General features: G+C 43.8%; 1 protein-coding gene across 3 annotated transcripts in view; it reads right to left on the bottom strand.

Moving 5' to 3' along the window:
- LOC106587320 (uncharacterized) overlaps positions 1-17,993 on the bottom strand; it is a 69,045-nt gene extending 51,052 nt beyond the window's left edge. Inside the window, exons 1-4 of one of the 3 annotated variants that reach the window (XM_082969491.1) lie at positions 17,807-17,993; positions 17,180-17,306; positions 16,419-16,517; positions 7,515-7,652 (exon numbers count right to left, since the gene is read on the bottom strand). The gene's annotated coding sequence lies outside the window, so the exon portion shown is untranslated. Of the gene's footprint in view, positions 1-7,514; positions 7,653-16,418; positions 17,307-17,806 lie in introns of all 3 variants that reach the window. The other 2 variants (XM_082969490.1, XM_082969492.1) reach the window with 2 other exon arrangements.
- Between the last annotated feature and the right edge of the window lie 217 nt (positions 17,994-18,210).

Raw genomic sequence — 18,210 nt, forward strand, 5'->3', positions numbered from 1 at the left:
CGCATGGTGATTTTAGGCTTGTGTGAGACTGCTCGGCCATGGAAACCCATTTCATTAAGCTCCTGACGAACAGTTATTGTGCTAACGTTGCTTCCAGAGGCAGTTTGGAACTTGGTAGTGAGTTTTCTAACCGAGGACAGACGATTTGTACTCGCTGCGCGCTTCAGCCCTCGGCGGTCCCGTTCTGTGAGTTTGTGTGGCCTACGACTTCGCGGCTGAGCTCCTAGACATTTCCACTTCACAATAACAGCACTTACAGTTGACCGGGGCAGCTCTGGCAGGTCAGAAAGTTGATGAACTGACTTGTTGGAAAGGTGGCATTCTATGATGGTGCCACGTTGAAAGTCACTGAGCTCATCAGTAAGGACATTCTACTGCCAATGTTTGCCTACGGAGATTGCATGACTGTGTGCTCAATTTTATTCCCCCGTCAGCAACAGGTGTGGCTGAAATAGCCTAATCCACTAATTTGAAGGGGTGTCCACATACTTTTGTATATATAGTGTATCACTGGTGTTTACAAACCTATATAGCTGTAGTCCAAGAATTTGACCAACATGGTTGCACAATATGACAACACTACGAAGCCCATTAACAGCCTCTTTCACTACGTAGGGAGAGACCTGAGATGTAAAATGTCTTACAAATCTCCTTGGACGTGCAAAATGCTGTGTAATGTAGATTGCTGTGTTCTTTGATAGGCGGAGCAGAGGTCTGAAAACGTCTCCAAGTCTACTTAGTGAGAAAGTCTAATTACCTTTCAAAAGATAATCTATGCGTTTATACCCAGGGTAGTCTACAAAAACTCAGTGCTCCTGTGAACAAGAGCAGAATATTCTCCATATGGAATGAGAGTGAAACTAAATGAAGACTAATATGGCTAAAATAAATGGGAAAGAGGCCCAAGCCAAGGTATGGCTTCTCTATTATGATGACATTTGGTTATACCTTGTGCGTGTATGCGTTTGTACGTGGGTGTTGAACACAGGTGGTCTGCTGGTTGGAAGAGGACCAACCTGACTGCTTTTCCTGTCACACAGGTACAACTGCTGGGCCTGAGAGGAGACACTGTAGGGCTTACTGCTGCTATAATCCACACACACACACACACACACACACACACACACACACACACACACACACACACACACACACACACACACACACACACACACACACACACACACACACACACACACACACACACACACACACACACACACACACACACACACACACACACACCAATCCATAACACACACACACACAAACACACACACACAAAATGGAGAGTAGTAGACAGTGCCAATGCCTCTTCATGTTCCATGCTGCTTACAATAACTTATAAAATACCCAAACACCTTGTCTTAGAACAACACAAACATAAGATATAAACACCCATGCTACTTGACCTCTCTCCACCTCGCATAGTTTAACTGCTCTTCACAGACAAGACCTATCACAGCCTATGGAAATCCTACTTTATCCCTCACAAAGCCCCATTTTACTCCAATTAGCTGCAACATCCATCTGTGTGTTGAATTAATACAGAGAGCGTGTGAGGGACAACTCAACATCCTGTTTACCTCAACAGAATGAATATGCTCTAGTTCTGGGGGATTCTAAGTGCTGTATGATGAATCAGATGAACACATCTGAATAAACGAAAGTGATCTCCCTCAACCCTGCTTCACCCGCCCCACCCAGCCCTGTGGTCAGTCAGTCAGTCAGTCAGCAGGTGCTGGGCAGGGCTGGACTAGGCTGGGCTACACACAGATGGGGAGCAGCTGAGTCCAGTTGTGCTGAAGCCCAGGAGGAGAGGAGAGAGTTTGGGATGAACAGATGAATAGATGCTCAGGGGTTTCAGTAAACATAGCCTGCTGGTACTCTGGCAGTGTTTACTCTGTTCACTTTGTTTTACAATCGCTTTTTGTCACTGTGGCTCTCCTGAGCCCTGGGTTATTCACGCTCTCTCTCTGTTATCAGGGCTGATTAGGAAGACTAGGCTGGGCCTGCAGGTTCTCTAACATCCACAGGCAGTAGTCCACAGCAGCCATTACTGTACGGTAAGATAGATGAACAGATGAGTAACATCTAACCAATAACATTACAGTAGCATTACAACTCCCAGCCCTAATGTCCAGTACATTTACATTGTGACAACACCTCTTTGTGTTACTCCATAAAAACGAGAATGATAAAGCAAAGAAAGGTAAACAACAACTGACAACCTAATGTCACCATAAAAGATAAACAATGTCTAAATATTTAAAATAAGCTGCACTATGCTAGTTTAATGGTGCTGTATTGAAGCACCATTGCCTTAAGCTACGGTAAAAATTCACTCATGTAGTTCAGTTGATGTAAAAACATCTTGTCCATACTGACTGATACTGGGATTGTTGGCAGGCAGGAAGGCAGGCAGGCAGTTGATATGATTCCCAAGGTGTACTGGGAAGAGATCCCACTGGTCCGATAAAAGGCCTGCAAACGCTGCTTTTCTCCAGACGTAGGCCTACACTCAACTTTAATTGGCCTTTTCTTCAGCTGTGAACCGTAATGACTCTGTTCCTGGATTGAAAGCCTCTCTCTCTCTCTCTCTCTCTCTCTCTCTCTCTCTCTCTCTCTCTCTCTCTCTCTCTCTCTCTCTCTCTCTCTCTCTCTCTCTCTCTCTCTCTCTCTCTCTCTCTCTCTCTCTCTCTCTCTCTCTTCCTCCCCCTTCTCTCTCTCTCTCCTTCCCTTCCTTCCCCTTCTCTCTCTCTCCTTCCCTTCCTCCCCCTTCTCTCTCCTTCCTCCCCCTTCTCTCTCTCTCCTTCCCTTCCTCCCCCTTCTCTCTCTCCTTCCTCCCCCTTCTCTCTCTCTCTCTCTCTTTCCCTTCCTCCCCCTTCTCTCTCTCTCTCTCTCTCTCCTTCCCTTCCTCCCCCTTCTCTCTTTCTCTCTCCTTCCCTTCCTCCCCCTTCTCTCTCTCTCTCTTTCCCTTCCTCCCCCTTCTCTCTCTCTCTCTCCTTCCCTTCCTCCCCCTTCTCTCTCTCTGCTTCTTTTCTCCTTCCCTTCCACCTCACCCTCATCCCCCTTCTCCTCTCTCCCTCACACTACCTTTCATTGCCTCTCACCCTCAGCCACTCCTGGCAGCTATGCACACACCTTTGTTTCCACGCATAAAACCTTTTCTTTGAGGTTAAAGTCTAAGTGTTTTTCTCTCCAAAAGGTTAGGGAGGACAAGGTATGTATCACTCCTGAATAATTTCTCTAGTTTTTCTCTCCTTTTGCCCCCATAGTGCTTTCTCTCCATTGTTGCTATCTTTGTAACATCAGCCACAATCCATTCATTTCTGACAGAGAGGTGAGAAACAGAAGAAACACTCATGAAGGTGAACCAGTGAACCAAACTTCTCGGGATACTAGGGCTGGGAATTGCCAGGGACCTCACGATACGACATTATCACGATACTTAGGTGCCGATACAATATGTACTGCGATTCTCACAATTCGATATGTATTGCAATTCGATACTGTGATTTTATTGCGATTAGATGTTCCAAACATATTGCTCACCTGCAGCTGCAGAGGGAAAGGAGAGACATAAGAAAAAAATGCTGAAAACAAATATAATACTGCGATACTGTCAAAACTATACAATATATCGTCAAAAATAATATCCCGATATGCAACTGTGTAGATTTTTTCCCCCATCATTACAGGATACAAAGCAGGCCTTGGCTTTACAGATCCTACAGAACAACAAGGTGTGGAGAAAATATATTGTCTACATTACCTAATGTGCTGTATAATTGACTCACACATTGGGAGTCAAGGCTAAATTTAAATAAGGTTAATTCCATTCATGCATTTGTGCTGGCAGAACAAATTAAAACAGCACAATTTTCTCCATTCTCCATCAGCTCTCTGCATTGTCTACTCACACCATTGTTGTAAAGCCCATTGTAGTGTTATCACGATACCAGAATTGACTTAGATACCGTTACCAGGTTTAGTATAACAATACTCCATACCAAAACGATACCAAGACGATAACACGGCACAAAAAGAAGGCATATTAGCCACAGAACTTGATCCAGACAGATTAACTCAGCTACTACTCGGTTCAATCGTTGGGCATCTTTTGAGTTCAATATCATTACATTACAGCCATGTATGCATTAATGAATCAATTATAGAATCAATATGAGTTTTTAGCAATCTAACTACATAACATAATGGTAATCATTTATTTGAATGGTAAATCTCTAGGAATAAACTGGGTAAATCAAGATGTAGCCTAGGCTTATCCACAATATAGGTGAATTCATATTCAACAGGAGTGTGTGCATGCATTGAGTTATTGCACTTGTTTTCGCAAATTTCATGGGGCTACAGACAATCTTATTGTTTTGTACTTAACAACACTTGCATAGAAGTTGATTATTTTATAAAAATGTGCGCTGTCTCTTTAACCAGTAATTACCTCATTTATTCATGAGCCAAAAGGCAATAGATAATCCTTGCAAGAGACGTGAGAGACCGAATAAGTGAATGAATAAAGTTTTTAGTGGCAATCAGTTTTGAAATCAGCATATTTTGCGTTGTGATTCGCATATTATCACAAACAAAGTACTAGGGTAGTGAATTGATGTTAGCTTTAGTTGTTAGCTAGTAAGGAAAGCTAGCCTACAAAGCTGGAAGCTACCGGTACCTTCTTGCATTGTAAAGTGTTCTAGCCTGTTTGGACATTGTTTTGAGAACAGTAATGAACAATTTCTACATGCTTTATCACATTATTCAAGTGTTAACTTCTGTGCAGCATGAGTGGGGACCTAACATGATGCAGCTCAGACTGCCAGTGCAGGCTAAGCGGAACAGGCACGGCGGGGTGCACATCTCCCGCTATAAGGGGATATTGGCTGCCGCTGATAGTTGATCTGTGAGACACATTTTGACAGAAGTACCGAAAGTAACAACACCATTTTTCATGATCTAGTATTGAAAAAGTACTAAAGTTTTGGTATGCGGGCAACACTAGCCTCTTGCCTTGAAGAGTTTGAGATGGAAGAAACTCAAATCTATGTGCAACTGAAAACCCATTATGAGGGATAAATGCAAGAAGGGTCAATGTCTCCAGTGTTAAAACTTACACTACTCTCAAAGACAATAACAAACCCTTTTTAATGGATGTATACTGTACCAGCATACCTTTAAATGTGAAAAAGCATATGAGACACAAAGGCCACAGGACACTGTACTCTGTACCTACATTGTATTACAATTTTGTTATCTATGTTTGAGCTTTCAATAGATTTGAAAGATTGCCACAAGCATATTATTCTTCTAGCATAAAAGCAAAAAAAAAGGTTGCAACTTCAAGGCTGTCCATCTCCATGAAAAAAATACTGTTTTTTTTATTTGCGTGTACGTGTGTGTGTGTGTGGCCCCTGTCCTTCAGAGTAGCAGTGTGTTTCTTCCCTGCCAGCTGCCCTGGTCTGGCCAGCATGGAGCGGAGTGCTGAGTGATAGACTGATCGATGGGCAGCCTAATCAGCCAGCTTAACTCTAATACCCTGGACAGGTCCACATCATTATCATATCAGGCTCCACACGTTTCGAGGTGACAAGGAAGAGGCAAAAGATTAAAGCCAATCTTGTAAAGAGGCGCCACAACTTTTAATGCGCTGACCAAGACAGGCTAGGTTTTATCTGGTAGCAGAGAAAGGAGACTGAAGGCAGAGACAAAACAACACAGTGAAAACAGATGAACTCATCAGTTAAAATTATTCTGTGCTTGGGGAGTGTTAGTGGCTTTGTTGTGGCACGAGCTCTAACCGTACCTCAAACCACTTCCGTCAGCCAGCTCTCCCCCAAGCCCACAGCCTGGTCCTAGACACCTAGCAGCCCCATTACTGGCTGTCTATTAAGGTAAGAGTTTGTTTAACTCCACACACATTTGGGGGAGCTGGGGGAACTCTTAGAAATCATCTATAAACTGCTTTAAACAAACTGTTTACAGGCCGTAAATGACGCATAAAAGAGGAAACAGGTTTGAGGTTGGGGCTGGGGCTGGGGCTTGTGGTGGTGGTGTCTGCACACACTTCATACGATTAACTTCAACACACACACACACACACACACCGATCTGTGAGTGATTCACAAAGGAGGACCACAATACATGCATTCCACACTTCAAAACCAGTCAAAATGACATCCACATTCATGAAAAATGTTGACTAACTGCACAACAACAAAAAACATTCCAATGCCAAGAACAACCTGGCACCAATTAAGCTCTAGCTTTAGAAAGCACTGCCAATTCAAACCCAACAGGCAAACACAGTACGTGCTACATTCAGTATTGTGTAATGGCATTGAGTTTCTTTCCAGCATGTTCAAATAATATACAACAGTGTATGTCGGGTCTACGCGCTTATCTTCAGTGGGCTGCTATAATGAATGAGCAGACTGATTCGTTTTGGGTTTCATAATTAATGCTGCCTGTTGAAGGTCAACCACATTCCATTCCTGTGAAGATGAAATGACTGAAAGGTCTGGGGCAGTCAGCTACACTGAGAGACAAAGGGAACGTTGACTTGGCCAACACCCTTTCCCAAACTCTGCCTGGGCTTATTTTAACAATCCAATGCAAACACATTTATCCTTTTTTCTTATTGTCTTAGTTCATAATTCACCGTTACTCAATTACTGTCAGCTTACTTTAGAGCGCAGGATAGAGTCTACAGGGAAATGGAGGGGATACCAATTTCTACAAAAGCAACTTTCTGTTCACCCAAATTGCCTCTCTCATTATACTGTTCATGGGAGAAAAGCGAAGGTGCTCAAACCAAAGGTTTTTGAGGCATGAAACCTGATTAATAAGCTGTGATACAGATGCCTCCATGACAATTTCATCTGTAATGAAGACCATGTGGTTAGCAGCTCCAGTGTCGACCCTGAGGCCCAGCTACAGTGAATACGGCTGATTTTGCATGAAAAGCCCAGTTAATAACATTAGGGGGAAATCTCAACAATCGTTCAGTGCAGGAACAAGTTCAACAATACATGGGCCTGAGAGTAAATCAATCTTAAATTGATTAGCTGTTCCCAGTGAAAGACTCAGATGAGGCTGTTTCCCCCTATCTTGTTCTGAACTCACCTGCAAGCCCACTGACGGCCGAGCTCCAGGCTTATTCTATGAGCCTTGACAATCCATAACACACACACAGTCAGCTGTCTATACAGTTATGAATGTGAATGTGACTTTCCCCATAGTCAGAGTGTAACCCTGAATTTAGCGGCCACCCCTCCCCATCATCATTAATGCTTAAGATGGCTAACAAGCCCACTGTCAACAGCTTCCAGGCTAATCGACATGTCAATCAATGGCGGGTGTGAGGCGGGCTTTTAGAGGGTCCCTGGGGTGGCTGCTTAGAGCACGCTCAGTTTAACACAGCAGCGCACTGAGGGTGTAAACAGAGAGGGATATAGACTTCTGGATTGACTAGCTGATCAATGCCATTGATCACTCACCTCCTGCTCTTTGTGAAGGCTGACTGTTCTCCCCTCCACCACCCGGTCCTCCGCCTCCTCAGCCTCCAGCGCCTGGATCAGAACCTCATTCTGCTCACTTAGGTCCCGCACAAACGACTGCAGCATGCCCACCTTGCTCTAGAGGGAGACAGAGAGGAGGGGCACAGCAGACATGACCTTTGTTAGGTGTTTATTGGAATATCAACACTGAAATGGATTGCTGCAACCCACCACTGTTATGGAGGGAGGACTGAGTGACCAGTTGGGATTAAAACAAATCCATTCAGAAAAACACAGCACATTCTCAAACACCACTTTGTATGAATACAGCAAAGGAAGCAGTGATGGTCAGAGAAAGTTTGAAAGTGGTAGGCATCAGGTAGGTACGTCAGGTAGGTAAGTCAGGTAGGTAAGTCAGGTAGGTATTTGAGGGAGACAGAAACAACTCTTCTCGCTTGCTGTTGTGTCCTTTCCTGTCCCGCCCCCATCCCCTCTCTGACAGCCAGCCCCTCTGGTCATCAAGCAGGACATGCAGGGGAGTTCAGGCAAAACCTGTCACATGACATCCAAACCCCCCCCATATTAGAGCTTTGCTAACACCAGGGGTACTATTAGCCATATGTCACCTCTGATCTAGCATGGCATCTTCACAGCCCAGACACATGGATGCTCTGACACTAATTCCTATGCAGGAACATGCCGACTATCTGCAGAACAGCCCAGACAGTTTGGACCCAGATTATAATTTAGTGCGGGATGGACACATAGGAATTATTACGGCTCTGTCGGCCATCAGGTAGAAATGGAGATAAATGCTCCATCAGACTGAAGGGTATTTGCTTTTCAAAGCCTCTTTTAGAGGAGTGGAGATGGAGGTGAAGTGGAAGTGACAAGTGCCCCGCCTCACTTAAACAGAACACAAACAGGTGGGTTTGATGCTGCCCTGATGCAAAGCCCAGCCCACCAGCTCAATCAGCCCATGGTGATGGGCACTGGCAGCACACACCCAGTGAACTGGGGGCCGTACATGGAAAGGCCCTCCCCCTTCAAACACTGGGCTAATTCTCTAGCCCCAAAGACGCATGTGGGAGTCCTTACTGTGACTAATAAATGAGAGGAGCAGCATTAGGTTCCTTGAGAGTACCAACATGGGTCCTGCCAACATCAAAGGTTCCCCTTTCTGTTAAGTAATTCTGCCCTCAGTTTGAAAGAATGAGCAGGTGAGAGAGAAAAGAGGATGGAGAGGGGGAGCGAGTTAGGAAACGTCTGGCAGGGGGGAGAAGGGAGAGTGTGAGGAAAGGTAGGGCAGGAGGGATGAGAAAGAGGGGGAGAAAATAAGAAGAGAGAGAGAGAGAGAGAGAGAGAGAGAGAGAAAGTGGGAAAGAGAGAACACAGAATACTATCTTTTAGGTATATAATCCTGCCTCTCAGCTGTGAGCAATTTTATAAAACAAATATCCTGGCCATGAGGAAGATAATGCAAACTTCATAATGACACAAATAATAATCCAATAACACCAATAGCCAGCCACCCAGCTGCATCCAGGACAGCGGCTGGCTATCTCGGCCACCACACAGCCTCACCACATTCAAATTCATATTGGATTTTTATTCTTTCACCTTTCTCAAAGCATCCATTTCAGACGGCATGAAAAAGTAATATTCCAGCAATAAAGCTTGATTTACACCCCTTCCATGTTCCCCCTCTTCCTTTTTTTATTTGATCATTTAGCCAGGATCGTATAACTGTATATCAGACACAAATGAAATCAGCTCCCTTGCACATTAAGGCCATGTCTTGCTGCAGCTAACATCCCCTGCAACCCAGCCGCCCAGCTCCACAGCAAGCCAAGGGCAGAGTCCCATTCATTTTCAGGCCCATTTCCTCCTATGATTAGGCGATCAATCAATCCCAGCCTTCAATCTCATCAGGCAGACGGGATTATCTGCCCATCTCCCCTCTCTCCCTCTCTCCACTCAGTCAAACACTCACTCCCTCCCTCACACACGGCAGCACATTAACATCAGATCAAGTATCACCCAACGCACGCCGTCTGCCACATCAGCCCACCACAAACAGACAGTTCTTTATCGCACCCTTCTCTCAACATCTCCTCTGTCTCCTAAGGACACACACACACACACACACACACACACACACACACACACACACACACACACACACACACACACACACACACACACACACACACACACACACACACACAGTATTTAAAGTAATGCAGTGTAATACTTTGTTGTGTGTGTGTGTGTGTGTGTGTGTGTGTGTGTGTGTGTGTGTGTGTGTGTGTGTGTGTGTGTGTGTGTGTGTGTGTGTGTGTGTGTGTGTGTGTGTGTGTGTGTGTGTGTGTGTGTGTGTGTGTGTGTGTGTGTGTCCACCTAAACGGTGGACTACAAGTTCCAAATGTACAGTATAATCTATACATAATTGCTTTAAGAAACATTAATACACCATTACATTGACACTGAAGGAATAAGGTATCTGTAGATTTTGCCAGAGAGTGCGGCCTTTGCTAAAGCAGTCTTTTCAAGGCTTTTAAAAAATATATATATTTCACCTTTATTTAACCAGGTAGGCCAGTTGAGAACAAGTTCTCATTTACAACTGTGACCTGGCCAAGATAAAGCAAAGCAGTGCGACACAAACAACACAGAGTTACACAAACGTATAGTTAATAACACAATAGAAAAGTCTATATACAGTGTGTGTAAATGAAGTAAGATTAGGGAGGTAAGGAAATAAATAGGCTATAGTGGCGAAATAATTACAATTTAGCAATTAAACACTTGAGTGATAGATGTGCAGAAGATGAATGTGCAAGTAGAGATACTGGGGTGCAAAGGAGATACTGGAGATACTGGGGTGCAAAGGAGCAGAAATAATAAATAACAATATGGGGATGAGGTAGTTGGATGTGTTATTTACAGATGGGCTATGTACAGGTGCAATGATCTGTAAGCTGCTCTGACAGCTGATGCTTAAAGTTAGTGAGGGAGATATGAGTCACCAGCTTTAGTGATTTTTGCAATTCGTTCCAGTCATTGCCAGCAGAGAACTGGAAGTGTCTTTAGATATTTTTGTCAGATGTTACTATGGAATACTGAAGTATAATTACAAGCATTTCATAAGTGTCAAAGGCTTTTATTGACAATTACATGAAGTTGAGGCAAAGGGTCAACATTTGCAGTGTTGACCCTTCTTTTCAAGACCTCTGCAAACCGCCCTGGCATGCTGTCAATTAATTTCTGGGCCACATCCTGACTGATGGAAGCCCATTCTTGCATTATCAATGCTTGGAGTTTGTCAGAATTTGTGGGTTTTTGTTTGTCCACCCGCCTCTTGAGGATTGACCACAAGTTCTCAATGGGATTAAGGTCTGAGGAGTTTCCTGGCCATGGACCCAAAATATCGATGTTTTGTTCCCCGAGACACTTAGTTATCACTTTTGCCTTATGGCAAGGTGCTCCATCATGCTGGAAAAGGCATTGTTCATCACCAAACTGTTCCTGGATGGTTGGGAGAAGTTGCTCTCAGAGGATGTGTTGGTACCATTCTTTATTCATGGCTGTGTTCTTAGGCAAAATTGTGAGTGAGCCCACTCCCTTGGCTGAGAGGCAACCCCACACATGAATGGTCTCAGGATGCTTTACTGTTGGCATGACACAGGAATGCTGGTAGCGCTCACCTTGTCTTCTCCGAACAAGCTTTTTTCCGGATGCCCCAAACAATCGGAATATATCTGCAGAATATCAGTCTATCCCTGATGTTTTTCCTGGAGAGAAGTGGCTTCTTTGCTGCCCTTCTTGACACCAGGCCATCCTCCAAAAGTCTTCACCTCACTGTGTGTGCAGATGCACTCACACCTGCCTGCTGCCATTCCTGAGCAAGCTCTGTACTGGTGGTGCCCCAATCCCGCAGCTGAATCAACTTTAGGAGACAGTCCTGGCGCTTGCTGGACTTTCTTGGGTGCCCTGAAGCCTTTTTCACAACATTTGAACCACTCTCCTTGAAGTTCTTGATGATCCGATAAATGCTGGTTTTAGGTGCAATCTTACTGGCAGCAATATCCTTGCCTGTGAAGCCCTTTTTGTGCAAAGCAATGATGATGGCACATGTTTCCTTGCAGGTAACCATGGTTGACAGAGGAAGAACAATTATTCCAAGCACCACCCTCCTTTTGAAGCTTCCAGTCTGTTATTTGAACTCAATCAGCATGACAGAGTGATCTCCAGCCTTGTCCTCGTCAACACTCACACCTGGGTTAACGAGAGAATCACTGACCTGATGTCAGCTGGTCCTTTTGTGGCAGGGCTGAAATGCAGTGGAAATGTTTTATGGGGATTCAGTTCATTTGCATGGCACTGAGGGACTTTGCAATTAATTGCAATTCATCTGATCGCTCTTCATAACATTCTGGAGTATATGCAAATTGCCATCATACAACTGAGGCAGCAGAATTTGTGAAAATTAATATTTCTGTCATTCTCAAAACTTTTGGCCACGACTTTACAGGTCGCAGTGGTGGGTAGTATATGGGGCTTTGGTGACAAAACAGATGGCACTGTGATAGACTGCATCCAATTTGCTGAGTAGAGTGTTGGAGGCTAGGATCGGTAGGATAGTCCGTTTTACGAGCGTATGTTTGGCAGCAAAAGTGGATGCTTTGTTGCGAAATAGGAAGCCGATTCTAGATTTAATTTTGGATTGGAGATGCTTAATGTAAGTCTGGAAGGAGAGTTTACAGTCTAACCAGACACCTAGGTATTTGTAGTTGTCCACATATTCTAAGTCAGAACCGTCCAGACTAGTGATGCTAGACGGGCGGGCAGGTGCGGGCAGTGATCGGTTGAAGAGCATGCATTTAGTTTTACTTGCATTGGAGGCCACGGAAGGAGAGTTGTATAGCATTGAAGCTCATCTGGAGGTTTGTTAACACAGTGTCCAAAGAAGGGCCAGAAGTATACAGAATGGTGTCGTCTGCGTAGAGGTGGATCAGAGAATCACCAGCAGCAAGAGCAACTTCATTGATATACACAGAGAAAAGAGTAGGCCCGAGAATTGAACCCTGTGGCACCCCCATAGAGACTGCCAGAGGTCCGGACAACAGGACCTCCAATTTGACACTGAACTCTGTCTGAGAAGTAGTCGGTGAACCTAGGTGAGGCAGTCATTTGAGAAACCAAGGTTGTTGAGTCTGCCGATAAGAATGCGGTGATTGACAGAGTCGAAAGCCTTGGCCAGGTCGATGAATACGGCTGCACAGTATTTTCTTTTATCAATGGCGGTTATATCGTTTAGGACCTTGAGCGTGGCTGAGGTGCACCCATGACCAGCTCGGACCCTAGATTGCATAGCGGAGAAGGTACAGTGGGATTCAAAATGGTCGGTGATCTGTTTGTTAACTTGGCTTTCGAAGACCTTTGAAAGGCAGGGTAGGATAGATATAGGTCTGTAACAGTTTGGGTCTAGAGTGTCTCCCCCCTTTGAAGAGGGGGATGACCACTTTCACTTACACACTCCCTCTCCAAGCCACCATCTTCCTTGAGAAGATATTGAAGGGATGGCATCACTCAACACTACTGGATCATAACTGCACTTGTGAGATATAGTAATAAATAATGTATTTTCTTAAATGTGGAAGAAGTCACATCACACAATGTCCAGTAAAGCCAAAGACCTCACATAGCTTCTATCTGTTATTCCCTGCAGATACAGATTAGGACTAGCTGTGAGGTTTGGAGTGTTAGAATACATTGATCAAGCCTGGGCTTGTCCTTCTATTGGTCAAAGAGAAACCTCATATCGCCAACATGCTTGTATACCCACAATGCACTTGGGAGCAGCTTGACTCTTCAGTCTCTGTCAGGTTGATGTTACTCTATAAAAGAATGGTAGCTGAGGTCTTTGTGGTAAGAAAGGGGGAGGAGGAGATATTTTTTACAATATGGACCACTGTTTACCACTGGACCACTGGACCACTAAATGGTGGCTAAAATGGTCACTAGGAAACAACAGAATAGCATTAAACTGGGTCCACTCAGGGCTGTTGGGGCTTCTCAATATGGCCAGATAAATGGCCCACTGGGACCAGGGACTGAGAGGAGATATGGGGTCCAAGAGACACCTCCACACACATACTGGTACTGAGGCAGAGAGCAGGGGACAGACTACATGCCATCAATCACGGTCCTTACAGCCCATGGGTCTACTCTACGCTTACAGAGCATTCAGAAAGTATTCAGACCCGTTGACTTTTTCCACATTTTAGAAATATTACAGCCTTATTCTAAAATGGATTAAATCGTTTTTTTCCCTCATCAATCTACACACAATACCCCATAACGACAAAGCAAAAACAGGTTATTAATGAAAATTTTTTTTTATGGAAATATCAAATTTACATAAGTACTCATACCCTTTACTCAGTAATTTGTTTAAGCACCTTTGGCAGCGATTACACCCTTGAGTCTTCTTGGGTATGACGATACAAGTTTGGTACACCTGTATTTGGGGATTTTCTCCCATTCCTCTCTGCAGATCCTCTCAAGTTCTGTCAGGTTGGATGGAGAGCGCCGCTGCAGTTATTTTCAGGTCTCTCCAGAGATGTTCGATTGGGTTCAAGTCCAGGCTCTGGTTGGGCCACACAAGGACATGCAGAGACTTCTCCCGAAGCCACTCCTGCGTTGTCTTGGCTGTGTGCTTAGGGTCGTTGTCCTGTCTGAGGTCCTGAGCAGGTTTTCAAGGTTCTCTCTGTACTTTTCTCCGTTCATCTTTCCCTCAATCCTGACTAGTCTACCAGTCCCTGCCGCTGAAAAACATCCCCACAGCATGATGCTGCCACCACCATGCTTCACCGTAGGGATGGTGCCAGGTTTCCTCCAGACGTGACACTTGGCATTCAGGCCAAAGAGTTCAATATTGGTTTCATCAGACCAGAGAATCTTGTTTCTCATGGTGTGCGAGTCCTTTAGGTGCCTTTTGGCAAACACCAAGCATGCTGTCATGTGCCTTTTACTGAGGAGTGGCTTCTGTCTGGCCACTCTAGCATAAAGGCCTGATTGGTGGAGTGCTGCAGAGATGGTTGTCCTTCTGGAAGGTTTGGCCGGGCGGCCAGCTCTAGGAAGAGTCTTGGTGGTTCCAAACATCTTCCATTTAAGAATGATGGAGACCACTGTGTCCTTGGGGACCTTCAATGCCGCAGAAATGTTTTAGTAGCCTTCCCAGATCTGTGCCTCGACACTGTCTCTGAGCTCTACAGACAATTCCTTCGACCTAATGGCTTGGTTTTTGCTCTGACATGCACTGTCAACTGTGGGACCTTATATAGACAGGTGTGTGCCTTTCCAAATCATGTCCAATCAATTGAATTTACCACAAGTGAACTCCAATCAAGTTGTAGAAACATCTCAAGGATGATCAATGGAAACAGAATGCACCTGAGCTCAATTTCAAGACTCATAGCGAAGGCTCTGAATACTTACGTAAATAAGGTTTTTGTGTTTTTTATTTTTAATAAATGTGCATTAATGTCTATAAACCTGTTTTCACTTTGTCATTATAGGGTATTGTGTGTAGATTGATGAGGGAAAAAAATATTAAATCAATTTTAGAATAAGGCTGTAACGTAACAAAATGTGGAAAAAGTCAAGAATACTTTCCGAATGCACTGTACGTACTACAGAATAAGTGAAACATTTTTGAACTTACAGAACTGGATAGAGATCATTTTGTAAATACCTAAATGAGTTTGACATACCCCTCTGATGGTAATTATCAAGTAAATTAGATAGTGTATGCTATGTAATCTAATTAAACTCTTAGCTCACTGCTTTCAAAACAACACTATTATAGGATAGGCAATAGAGATGTTGATATACTGTACTAGTCCTTCTTTGAATCCTTGACAAGAGAGTTCTAAAAGGCTTGTTTTGTGTTTCCAGAGCAGAGGCTGTCAGAGGCCGTGTGAATCAAACAGGATTTCCCCAAACACAGAATAAATGCAGTTAAAATGAGAGGCTGTGTTGTTTCCAAACTCCGCCATTGCTTCGACCATGGAGAGGATACTTCTGAGAGAAGGAGCTTTCCTCTGGTGATTAGCGTCAAAGAGACAGGCTTGGCTTACTAAAACTTTCATCAGCCGTCATCAAGCCCAGTCCTCAAGGTGTGCAGCCACCCCCCCACCCACACAGCCAACCCCATCCCATAGCCACTGACATGACATGCAGAGTGAGAGAGAGAGCAGCGGAATTGGCTCATCCTCATCACTTTCATCATTCTTTAGTGGAGATGAATATGAAAAATCTTTAAATGTTAGGAGAAGAAAAATGAATTAGTAATAGACTTACAAGGACTAAGAGCATGCACAGGTAGGGAAATTACTTTTTACGTCATAACAAATATTTTATTCCACTTTTACTGATGAGCATCGGCTAAAAGGTACATTTTCCCGAGATGTAAAGATATTCAATAAAGGCCACTTAATGGGATAGTTAAAAAATAACCCAAAAAGCTTTTTGATGTAAAGACAGTAATTCTCTTAACAACATTGATCAACCTGTCATGCTTTCATTATGGCACTATACCTTTTAGCAGCCATGCACTAGACTAATAGCATTATAAGTCTCTAAAACACCAAGTTTCCTCCCTGCCCTTGTCAGGCCCAGTCTGTTGTCCCTCCTCAGACTTCACATGCAGGGCCAGCAGTTACAGTTGCCATAAAAGGCCTGTCACTAAGTGTCTGCATCATAACGTAGGCCTAACCATTTTCTATCTTATTCTCACACATATGCATCACATTGCAAGATCGGTTCATTAGTGGAAATAACACACTTGCCCCAGCACATCCAAACATCCAAGGAGCATCACCACCATTACCAGTTTACCTAAAGAGCCTCCTCCTGGCTGTCATCTGATTGGTCAATGTGTCAAAGGCGCTCATGGTAAAGGGTCCGGAATTCCAGCAGGAGTTTCTGACTGGTAATCTATCAACACAAATAAACACATATTACCATCAACACAACTGATGCATGGACACAATGACAAACCTTTAACTAAAACAGAAAATTGTGACATTGCCTAAAGTACCATGTTGAGAGAGATGCCGTAAAAAAACAGGGATGGGATTTCAGTGAGGGCATCAGTGTCTGAGCTGGCCACTGATGCTCGTCAGCTACTCTCATAGGGACTGTGACTGTCCAGAAGTGCAGCAGCCCACACAATAAATGGCTTTAATAACATACCTGAATCCTCAAGTGCGTAAAGCCCTTGTTTTTCACTTCATCATTTTTAATTATGTGCTGCAAAACTTACCCAGAGTCCCTTGCTTCAGACCACAATGCCTTGTTATATTCTCTCTAACAGCAGTAATTAATCTAGGGAGCATAGCAGCATAGTCTCTCTTTGAGGAGCGGCCTATAAAACACATTTCACTCCGACAACTAATAAATTATAACAATGGCAGATAAAGTGCACAAAGGAGCAGGTGAGATTTGGGGAAAAGAACAAATGAAAATGCCCAAAACAACTCTATTTGTGGGTATGTGTGAGTGAGCTGCATCAAAATCTTCTGAAATCATGGAAAGGAAAATAAGTAATGAAAAAAGAAATGAGAATAAATCATATCTTGCTGCTGAGTAGCCTTGACCTGGAGGATGATCTTGATAGAGGCGGTGCTGTCCATTTAATTCATATTGATGTTTACACAACACCAGCCTCAATCTTCCTTATCTCACTTCTGACCAAGTCATATTCTGGATTAGATTGAACCAACCCTAGATCGAGATGGAGAGCAAAAGCAAGAGAGCAAGAGAGTGAGAAAGATATAAAATATCCCTTTAACGGGAGGTTTAGCCACAAGTTTGTATAAAATGTTTTGTTAATTAACAAATCAGGCTAATGCATTTAAATTACATTTAGAACTAGCTAACTTCACAAACCGCAAAAAGCACGCACCTATATGAGGCACAACCTTCATTACAAATCTTTGTGGCAGTGTTATGCATCACGAGCCTCAGCTAGATCTCCTGAGTGAGATGGATAGATAGTAGCAGCAACCCAGCTAGCTACTTTGACAAACAGTGACAAAAGTGTTTTCCAGGATATGGCTATAAACCCACGGGCACTATCAACTTCTTGAACGACTACGAGGTCGCCTAACGTTGACAGCCAAATAGGTGACGTTAGCTTCTAGCTATATAATTATTTGGCTAATTTCGTTAGCTGGCTAGCTAACATCAACATAGTTAGTTGTGTTGTCTTCATAATAATGTACCTGTTGCACTCCGGCTGCTTATCATTTCATTCGGTTTCGGATATGCCAAGTGGCTTTATGAGGCGCCTTGCACAGATTTAATCAACCTCTTGTCGTTCAGCAAGTGAAAGTCTCCCTTCTACTTTGCATTATAAACGCAGTGGTAAACTTATTATGTTCCGTTTTTATCCGCTGTCACCACATTCTAACGTTACCCGCCTGGAAGCCCCCATCTCCCGCTTCTGCACCTGCACATCCTGTCAGTTCAAGCTCCAACAGTGAGACTAGCCAATCGGGCAATGATTTTGCGTTGCACGTTGTCTTTAGAACCAATCACAGTGTAAACATTGCCACGAGGAGGCGTGAACTAATTTGTTTTGGGAGTGAAAGTCCCAGATTTCCATGGAAACTTGCACAACTAACTA

This window comes from Salmo salar, chromosome 26 (genome assembly GCF_965601325.2).
Source record: "Salmo salar chromosome 26, fSalSal1, whole genome shotgun sequence".
Lineage (NCBI taxonomy): Eukaryota > Metazoa > Chordata > Actinopteri > Salmoniformes > Salmonidae > Salmo > Salmo salar.